We start from the raw sequence: 10,646 nt of genomic DNA, 5'->3' as shown, positions 1-10,646 counted from the left end.
CACGTCGTGTGGCCCCAGTTTTTTGCGTTGGCCACCACGTACTGTAATGTATTTGCCCTTGGTAAGGCTGGTCTTATCATGGATGACAAGACTTCAACCATCCTAGCTATCATCCTAGGCTCCGGTTTGTCCCCACTCCGATCAACATTATTTAAGTGGTGAACCACCTTGATGACAGCAAGAAATTTCTGTGCCAACTTCCTGAATTCAGGAGTGGCCGCTTGTCGCTTAACGTTGGTGTCCCCAACTGACGGCATGAACCCCTGTCTCGTCGGGGCTGGTCGGCCCTGGCGTACCACTGCCGCATATGAGCGGTAAGGGGGATAATTTTGACGGGGTGGGCGTGGGGGAGGCACTGGCTGGGTAGGTGAGGGGAACCGAACCCTCCCTCTCCCAGTATAGGGGAAATAATTCCCCTTCCGGGATCGGGGGGGAGATGCACGGTCCATCCCCCTACGCCATCTCCCGTCTCCATTTCCCCATTCCTGGCGGCGTGCCTGCTGGCCACGCCGGTCATAGTGGACCACTTTCCACTCTCCACCAGTCATCTTAGTTCAAATTTTCTTTTTTGTATTTTCAATTGAGTTTTATAGAGTCGCCTTTGTTATTTATGTAATAATTTATGTTTTGGACGTGCTATTTATTAACAGTTATGAATTTGTAATATATCTCTAATTATAACAACAAAAAACAAAAAAAGAGAAAATCCCCAAAAAAAACAACTTTTGTCGACCAAACGGTGTGCCTTGACAACGTTTCGGCTCTAAGGAGCCTTCCTCAGGTCCTGGCACACTGAATTTAATAAATGCACTGTAAAAATAAGTGATGTTGACTGTTCAAACTCCCAAACCAAACTGAGCTAGTGAAAACGCCCTCCCCTTTTATACCCGTTGTTTTTTGGTCCTATTTTAAAAAAGATCTTTTAAAAGAATATGTGCAAAGTAAAACCCACTTTAAATTAACCCCATAATTGCCAATCCTTCTGCATAATTGCCATCTTGCAATTGAACCTTTGTCCATGTATTGATATTTTAACCTTATAACTCGTTTAATAACATTTTAATAATTGTATAGTTTTTTTGGCTTTTTATGCTGTTTTATATTTTTTAATGTATTTTACCAATTGTTTTGCTTTTTTGGGTCTTTTTAACTTTTTGTGATGTAATTGTAATAAACTTTGTTCCCCCTAGGGTTAAAGTTGGAAATAGGGATAGGAATGAAGTGGTTAGGGTTTGAAGTGGTTAGGGTTTAAGATTAGGGGTTGGAAATGGGGATAGGATAGGACTAGAGTTAGATAGGGATGTGAGTGGTTAAGATTAGGAGTTAGGTTTGGATAAGGAGATATAATAGAGTTATGAATTAAAAATTAAGAATTAAAAGGGAGTGGTTAAGATTAGGGTTAGGGTAGGATAAGGGGATAGAAGGTTAGGATTAGGGGATAGTGTTGGTTAAAGTTGGAAATGGGGATAGGGATAGGAATGAAGTGGTTAGGGTTTGAAGTGGTTAGGGTTTGAAGTGGTTAGGGTTTAAGATTAGGGGTTGGAAATGGGGATAGGATAGGGCTAGAGTTAGATAGGGATGTGAGTGGTTAAGATTAGGAGTTAGGTTTGGATAAGGAGATATAATAGAGTTAAGAATTAAAAATTAAGAATTAAAAGGGAGTGGTTAAGATTAGGGTTAGGGTAGGATAAGTGGATAGAATGTTAAGATAAGGGGATAGTGTTGGATAAGGGGGTGAAATAGAAAGATAGGAAATGGTTGGGAATTGGGGACAGGAAGATGGAAGTGGTTAGGGTTAGGGTTGGAAATGGGGATAGGATAGGACTAGGGTTCGGGTTAGACAGGTAAGGGGGTGTGGGTTATGAATGGATAGAATTTAGTCAGATAAGAGAGAGGAGGGGTTTGTAGGATTAGGGTGGCCTTTAGGGTAGGGTATCCGAACCGTATTCCCTAATGGTGCGCTACATTCAATCCCCCTGGCACTTTAGACCCCAATCGGAATATCCATCGCCGTTCCATGGTCTTTCTCTCTCTCTCTGTCCACAGGATATTCCTTTGTAATCCCGCTACCCTCAACGCTCCCAATCCATGGATCAAGAAATGCTGAACCAGTGGTGTGTGTAAATCTTTCTTGTGGTTCACATTATATCTGTGTTGTGTGATGCGGGTCATCAATGTGTTGGAAGTTTCCCCGACATACTGCAGTCCACACTTCTTGCACAATATGAGATAGACACAGTTGGTTGATTTGGGACTAAATCCTTGTTCAATTTTAATGATTGTTTTATCCACTGCATTCCTGACGAATTTGGGTTAGGGTTAGGGTTAGGGTTAGGGTTAGGGTTAGGGGTTAGGGTTAGGGTTAGGTTAGGGTTAGGGTTAGGGTTAGGTTAGGGTTAGGGTTAGGTGAGGGGAACCGAACCCTCCCTCTCCCAGTATAGGGGAAATAATTCCCCTTCCGGGATCGGGGGGGAGATGCACGGTCCATCCCCCTACGCCATCTCCCGTCTCCATTTCCCCATTCCTGGCGGCGTGCCTGCTGGCCACGCCGGTCATAGTGGACCACTTTCCACTCTCCACCAGTCATCTTTGTTCAAATTTTCTTTTTTGTATTTTCAATTGAGTTTTATAGAGTCGCCTTTGTTATTTATGTAATAATTTATGTTTTGGACGTGCTATTTATTAACAGTTATGAATTTGTAATATATCTCTAATTATAACAACAAAAAACAAAAAAAGAGAAAATCCCCAAAAAAAACAACTTTTGTCGACCAAACGGTGTGCCTTGACAACGTTTCGGCTCTAAGGAGCCTTCCTCAGGTCCTGGCACACTGAATTTAATAAATGCACTGTAAAAATAAGTGATGTTGACTGTTCAAACTCCCAAACCAAACTGAGCTAGTGAAAACGCCCTCCCCTTTTATACCCGTTGTTTTTTGGTCCTATTTTAAAAAAGATCTTTTAAAAGAATATGTGCAAAGTAAAACCCACTTTAAATTAACCCCATAATTGCCAATCCTTCTGCATAATTGCCATCTTGCAATTGAACCTTTGTCCATGTATTGATATTTTAACCTTATAACTCGTTTAATAACATTTTAATAATTGTATAGTTTTTTTGGCTTTTTATGCTGTTTTATATTTTTTAATGTATTTTACCAATTGTTTTGCTTTTTTGGGTCTTTTTAACTTTTTGTGATGTAATTGTAATAAACTTTGTTCCCCCTAGGGTTAAAGTTGGAAATAGGGATAGGAATGAAGTGGTTAGGGTTTGAAGTGGTTAGGGTTTAAGATTAGGGGTTGGAAATGGGGATAGGATAGGACTAGAGTTAGATAGGGATGTGAGTGGTTAAGATTAGGAGTTAGGTTTGGATAAGGAGATATAATAGAGTTATGAATTAAAAATTAAGAATTAAAAGGGAGTGGTTAAGATTAGGGTTAGGGTAGGATAAGGGGATAGAATGTTAGGATTAGGGGATAGTGTTGGTTAAAGTTGGAAATGGGGATAGGGATAGGAATGAAGTGGTTAGGGTTTGAAGTGGTTAGGGTTTGAAGTGGTTAGGGTTTAAGATTAGGGGTTGGAAATGGGGATAGGATAGGACTAGAGTTAGATAGGGATGTGAGTGGTTAAGATTAGGAGTTAGGTTTGGATAAGGAGATATAATAGAGTTAAGAATTAAAAATTAAGAATTAAAAGGGAGTGGTTAAGATTAGGGTTAGGGTAGGATAAGTGGATAGAATGTTAAGATAAGGGGCTAGTGTTGGATAAGGGGGTGAAATAGAAAGATAGGAAATGGTTGGGAATTGGGGACAGGAAGATGGAAGTGGTTAGGGTTAGGGTTGGAAATGGGGATAGGATAGGACTAGGGTTCGGGTTAGACAGGTAAGGGGGTGTGGGTTATGAATGGATAGAATTTAGTCAGATAAGAGAGAGGAGGGGTTTGTAGGATTAGGGTGGCCTTTAGGGTAGGGTATCCGAACCGTATTCCCTAATGGTGCGCTACATTCAATCCCCCTGGCACTTTAGACCCCAATCGGAATATCCATCGCCGTTCCATGGTCTTTCTCTCTCTCTCTGTCCACAGGATATTCCTTTGTAATCCCGCTACCCTCAACGCTCCCAATCCATGGATCAAGAAATGCTGAACCAGTGGTGTGTGTAAATCTTTCTTGTGGTTCACATTATATCTGTGTTGTGTGATGCGGGTCATCAATGTGTTGGAAGTTTCCCCGACATACTGCAGTCCACACTTCTTGCACAATATGAGATAGACACAGTTGGTTGATTTGGGACTAAATCCTTGTTCAATTTTAATGATTGTTTTATCCACTGCATTCCTGACGAATTTGAGTTTAATAAAATATTTGCTCAATGGTTGTGGTTTTTTAATTTTCAACGACGGTAACCTTGCCCGAATAAGTAAGTCCTTTAAATTTTTGTTCCGCCGATATGCCGATATGATTCTAAAATTTGGCCCTCCTGCAGCACATCCCAATTTTCCCTCAAAATCTGCTTTTATTTTTTTGTGTAATAAATTCCCAACTGTGAAGTATGAGGTGATCAAGGGGAGAATGTCCTCCTTTGTTTCTTCTCTTCTCTCCAAAAATGTCCTTAGGCAACGTCTGAGAAATGACCTCCCATATCCTCTTTTCCGTAAAACCTTAAACAAAATCGTCACCGCCTCGTGAAAGTTTTGCCTTTTTGTGCATATCCGAGCAAAGCGCAAAATCTGTGACTTCACGATTCCCCGAAACATATGCGTTGGATGAAAGCTGGTTTTATGAACCAATGCATGCGTGTCAGTAATTTTGAAGTGCACTTTTATATCCAATTTATAATTTTGTTGAAATTTTGTCCCTTTGAAGACGGTGGTATCCAAAAAGTCAATCGATTGGCGGTTGACCTCCGTCTTGAGCTGTATCGAATTGTTGTGTGCATTCAAAGTATCCACAAATTGGTGAAATTCTTCCTCCGAATATGTCCAAATTCCAAATATGTCGTCCAGGTAACGGATGTAGCGGTCTGGTTTTTTATCACACTTTGTAAAAACCTCTTCTTCCCATATAGCCATAAAAATGTTTGCATACGCTGGGGCGAATTTCTTCCCCATAGCTGTCCCTTTAATTTGTAGATAATAATTTTCATTAAAGATAAAATCATTTCTCGTCAGATTTATTTCTAGCAACTGTAGTAATTCCACATCCGGTCGTTTTGGATCCGGATATCTTTGTAAGATCTTCCTCACACTCTCCATTCCCGCCTGGATCGGAATGTTGGTGTACAGGCTCTCTACGTCCATTGTGAAGAAGAAGAAGTCCGTTTTTGTCCTAATCTTTTTGACCATGTCTACGAATTGGTACGTATCTCGCACATACGACGGGTGTCTTGTGGACAGCGGGGTGAGATAGAAATCCAGAAACTCTGCTGTGGCATACGTGTCACTGCCGCAATCTGAGACGATCGGTCTGCCTGGAGGGACTTCATAAGGTACAGTCCATGTGGTAGGATCCTTATGTATTTTTGGCAAAATATAAAACCGACGTTCCCTCGGTTCCGATTCCCCTATTAAATAGCGTGATTGTTTCCCATTGATGAATTTCTTCTTTTTTAATTCCCGAACAATTTGAGCCACTTTTGGCATTGTTTCCCAAAATATGGGTTTGTCCAATTTTTTATAATAGTTTTTATCGTCTAATTGTCTCTGTGCTTCCATGATATACTGGTCCCGTCCGAGCACGACCATTGCCGACCCCTTGTCGGCCGGCTTAATCACAATGTGTTTGGCATAAATTAAATCCCGCAGCGCCTTCACCTCTTCCGGTGCTAAATTGTATTTCTCTTTTTTCGGAATGAAATGTTTTTTAATTGTTACCAGATCCTCTTCAATCACCTGCTGGACTTGTGGCGGCATATCCGTCGTAGCCGGTGTCCAGATGGAAGGGGCGACAAAAGGCGGCCGTTCCCTCCTATGTGAATTTCTGAAATAAAAAGCCAATTTTAATCTGCGATGGTAATTTTGTATGTCAAATTGGAATTGTGTTTTCTGATCACGTTCGATATCTATAGATGGTATAAATGATAAGCCTCTGCTGAGTAACCGATGCTGTGGTTCCGTTAGAAGGAAATTTTTGGCTAGGACGACCACATCTTGTGCGACGAAGGACTTGGGTCTCTCGCCCCCCTCTTTGTGTAGCCTTAGAGGGCGATGGAGTTTAAAAAGCGGATCCAATGGTCCAGCATAGCCGCCGCGGTTTCCCGGGTCCAATGGACCTCATCGTCCTCCACCTCGAACAGACCCTCCGGCAAGAGTGGAATGTGACCCATATTCCTCTCAATATGGTCATTGAGGGTCTGTAGATTTTCTTTCTCATCCGCTGGGAGAGCGGCTGAGAAATTAATGAGCGGCACCCAAATTTCCGCATATGGAAACTTTTTCTTCGAGGCCCTAATTGCTCCTTGTACCGTTTTAATCGTTGTCTCTTTGGATTTATTGCATCGGCTATTGATGCCAAACGACAGAACAATTTTTTCCACAATCAATTCCGGTGATGCCTCTGTCTTTTCCATCAGCGTTTGCCCATGGCGGAAATGACCCCCCGGATAGGCGTCAATCTGCAAGTTTGCATTAAAAAAATCGGGAATCTTGGTCAGATTCGAGTCCCCGATAATAAGCCATTTCTTTTTAACTGTGAGATTCCAGTCCATCAAGCGTCTCTGGGTATGGCGATGTGCGGTCACCGAGAAACGTTGGGGTTCCGGCTCTACGAACCGGTCCGAGGAGTCCTGGAAGATCTCACCGTCTTCCGCCTCCCTATGCACTTGGACCTGGTCCGGGCCCAGGGTCAAATTTGTCTCCCCCTCCTGGTCTGACATGGACCCATCAAAGAGGTGATCGAACCCCAACGGAATCGGTGTACGCACTACCCTACCTACAGGAGAGGAGGTGCGCGCCTGTGATTCCAGGACTACCCTGTTCTCTGGGTCCTCAATTTGAGGTAACCCCAGTTCCTCCTCTATATTGTCTTCAGTGAGGACCACTCCCCGGGTACGCCTGGACAACCGCGGTGTCTCCAGCTCTTCCTCCGTTGGAGGAGGCTGTACAGGCACTACCGTTGTCCTAAGCCCCCCACTGGGCCTGGTCCCCTGTCTTTTGACTTGTCTCTGCTCCCGCGGGTCCTCCGCGGTGGGCAAAACCTGGTCCCGGGTATCCATCGTCTGACTCGCTTGAGGCAGACGAGGGGCCCGGGCCGGCTGCACCACCGGCAGGAGTTGTCGCGGAGCAGGCGCCCTATCCGCGTCTCTGGAGTCCGCTCTTTCTACAATGATTGCTTCCGCATGATCAATAACCTCCTGTGTAATATGGCTGAATCTCCTCCTAGCCCAACGGACTGCCACCTCGTAGGCTACCTTCCAATCTGGCGTGAGGAGGGCTGTGAGATCATCCAATAGTTCCCCCAACACTTCTTCATAGTGTTCTGCCAGAATTTGACACGTCGTGTGGCCCCAGTTTTTTGCGTTGGCCACCACGTACTGTAATGTATTTGCCCTTGGTAAGGCTGGTCTTATCATGGATGACAAGACTTCAACCATCCTAGCTATCATCCTAGGCTCCGGTTTGTCCCCACTCCGATCAACATTATTTAAGTGGTGAACCACCTTGATGACAGCAAGAAATTTCTGTGCCAACTTCCTGAATTCAGGAGTGGCCGCTTGTCGCTTAACGTTGGTGTCCCCAACTGACGGCATGAACCCCTGTCTCGTCGGGGCTGGTCGGCCCTGGCGTACCACTGCCGCATATGAGCGGTAAGGGGGATAATTTTGACGGGGTGGGCGTGGGGGAGGCACTGGCTGGGTAGGTGAGGGGAACCGAACCCTCCCTCTCCCAGTATAGGGGAAATAATTCCCCTTCCGGGATCGGGGGGGAGATGCACGGTCCATCCCCCTACGCCATCTCCCGTCTCCATTTCCCCATTCCTGGCGGCGTGCCTGCTGGCCACGCCGGTCATAGTGGACCACTTTCCACTCTCCACCAGTCATCTTAGTTCAAATTTTCTTTTTTGTATTTTCAATTGAGTTTTATAGAGTCGCCTTTGTTATTTATGTAATAATTTATGTTTTGGACGTGCTATTTATTAACAGTTATGAATTTGTAATATATCTCTAATTATAACAACAAAAAACAAAAAAAGAGAAAATCCCCAAAAAAAACAACTTTTGTCGACCAAACGGTGTGCCTTGACAACGTTTCGGCTCTAAGGAGCCTTCCTCAGGTCCTGGCACACTGAATTTAATAAATGCACTGTAAAAATAAGTGATGTTGACTGTTCAAACTCCCAAACCAAACTGAGCTAGTGAAAACGCCCTCCCCTTTTATACCCGTTGTTTTTTGGTCCTATTTTAAAAAAGATCTTTTAAAAGAATATGTGCAAAGTAAAACCCACTTTAAATTAACCCCATAATTGCCAATCCTTCTGCATAATTGCCATCTTGCAATTGAACCTTTGTCCATGTATTGATATTTTAACCTTATAACTCGTTTAATAACATTTTAATAATTGTATAGTTTTTTTGGCTTTTTATGCTGTTTTATATTTTTTAATGTATTTTACCAATTGTTTTGCTTTTTTGGGTCTTTTTAACTTTTTGTGATGTAATTGTAATAAACTTTGTTCCCCCTAGGGTTAAAGTTGGAAATAGGGATAGGAATGAAGTGGTTAGGGTTTGAAGTGGTTAGGGTTTAAGATTAGGGGTTGGAAATGGGGATAGGATAGGACTAGAGTTAGATAGGGATGTGAGTGGTTAAGATTAGGAGTTAGGTTTGGATAAGGAGATATAATAGAGTTATGAATTAAAAATTAAGAATTAAAAGGGAGTGGTTAAGATTAGGGTTAGGGTAGGATAAGGGGATAGAAGGTTAGGATTAGGGGATAGTGTTGGTTAAAGTTGGAAATGGGGATAGGGATAGGAATGAAGTGGTTAGGGTTTGAAGTGGTTAGGGTTTGAAGTGGTTGGGGTTTAAGATTAGGGGTTGGAAATGGGGATAGGATAGGACTAGAGTTAGATAGGGATGTGAGTGGTTAAGATTAGGAGTTAGGTTTGGATAAGGAGATATAATAGAGTTAAGAATTAAAAATTAAGAATTAAAAGGGAGTGGTTAAGATTAGGGTTAGGGTAGGATAAGGGGATAGAATGTTAAGATTAGGGGATAGTGTTGGATAAGGGGATAGAATAGAAAGATAGGAAATGGTTGGGAATTGGGGATAGGAAGATGGAAGTGGTTAGGGTTAGGGTTGGAAATGGGGATAGGATAGGACTAGGGTTCGGGTTAGACAGGGAAGGGGGTGTGGGTTATGAATGGATAAAATTTAGCCAGATAAGAGAGAGGAGGGGTTTGTTTGATTAGGGTGGCATTTAGGGTAGGGTATCCGGACCGTATTCCCTAATGGTGCGCGACATTCAACCCCCCTGGCACTTTAGACCCCAATCTGAATATCCATCGCCGTTCCATGGTCTTTCTCTCTCTCTCTGTCCACAGGATATTCCTTTGTAATCCCGCTACCCTCAACGCTCCCAATCCATGGATCAAGAAATGCTGAACCAGTGGTGTGTGTAAATCTTTCTTGTGGTTCACATTATATCTGTGTTGTGTGATGCGGGTCATCAATGTGTTGGAAGTTTCCCCGACATACTGCAGTCCACACTTCTTGCACAATATGAGATAGACACAGTTGGTTGATTTGGGACTAAATCCTTGTTCAATTTTAATGATTGTTTTATCCACTGCATTCCTGACGAATTTGAGTTTAATAAAATATTTGCTCAATGGTTGTGGTTTTTTAATTTTCAACGACGGTAACCTTGCCCGAATAAGTAAGTCCTTTAAATTTTTGTTCCGCCGATATGCCGATATGATTCTAAAATTTGGCCCTCCTGCAGCACATCCCAATTTTCCCTCAAAATCTGCTTTTATTTTTTTGTGTAATAAATTCCCAACTGTGAAGTATGAGGTGATCAAGGGGAGAATGTCCTCCTTTGTTTCTTCTCTTCTCTCCAAAAATGTCCTTAGGCAACGTCTGAGAAATGACCTCCCATATCCTCTTTTCCGTAAAACCTTAAACAAAATCGTCACCGCCTCGTGAAAGTTTTGCCTTTTTGTGCATATCCGAGCAAAGCGCAAAATCTGTGACTTCACGATTCCCCGAAACATATGCGTTGGATGAAAGCTGGTTTTATGAACCAATGCATGCGTGTCAGTAATTTTGAAGTGCACTTTTATATCCAATTTATAATTTTGTTGAAATTTTGTCCCTTTGAAGACGGTGGTATCCAAAAAGTCAATCGATTGGCGGTTGACCTCCGTCTTGAGCTGTATCGAATTGTTGTGTGCATTCAAAGTATCCACAAATTGGTGAAATTCTTCCTCCGAATATGTCCAAATTCCAAATATGTCGTCCAGGTAACGGATGTAGCGGTCTGGTTTTTTATCACACTTTGTAAAAACCTCTTCTTCCCATATAGCCATAAAAATGTTTGCATACGCTGGGGCGAATTTCTTCCCCATAGCTGTCCCTTTAATTTGTAGATAATAATTTTCATTAAAGATAAAATCATTTCTCGTCAGATTTATTTCTAGCAACTGTAGTAA

The 10,646-nt window shown here is 42.6% G+C and overlaps 1 long non-coding RNA gene across 1 annotated transcript; it reads left to right on the top strand.

Moving 5' to 3' along the window:
* The first annotated feature begins 3,891 nt into the window (after nt 1-3,891).
* On the top strand, nt 3,892-9,826 carry LOC133477365 (uncharacterized). The gene is made up of 2 exons (XR_009788315.1): nt 3,892-4,153; nt 9,537-9,826. It is a non-coding gene; the product is annotated as an uncharacterized LOC133477365 (long non-coding RNA).
* The last annotated feature ends 820 nt before the right edge of the window (nt 9,827-10,646 follow it).

This window comes from Phyllopteryx taeniolatus, chromosome 4 (genome assembly GCF_024500385.1).
Source record: "Phyllopteryx taeniolatus isolate TA_2022b chromosome 4, UOR_Ptae_1.2, whole genome shotgun sequence".
NCBI lineage: Eukaryota > Metazoa > Chordata > Actinopteri > Syngnathiformes > Syngnathidae > Phyllopteryx > Phyllopteryx taeniolatus.
The sequence above is the reverse complement of the archived record's forward strand: the minus strand, read 5'-3'. Positions and strand labels throughout refer to the sequence as shown.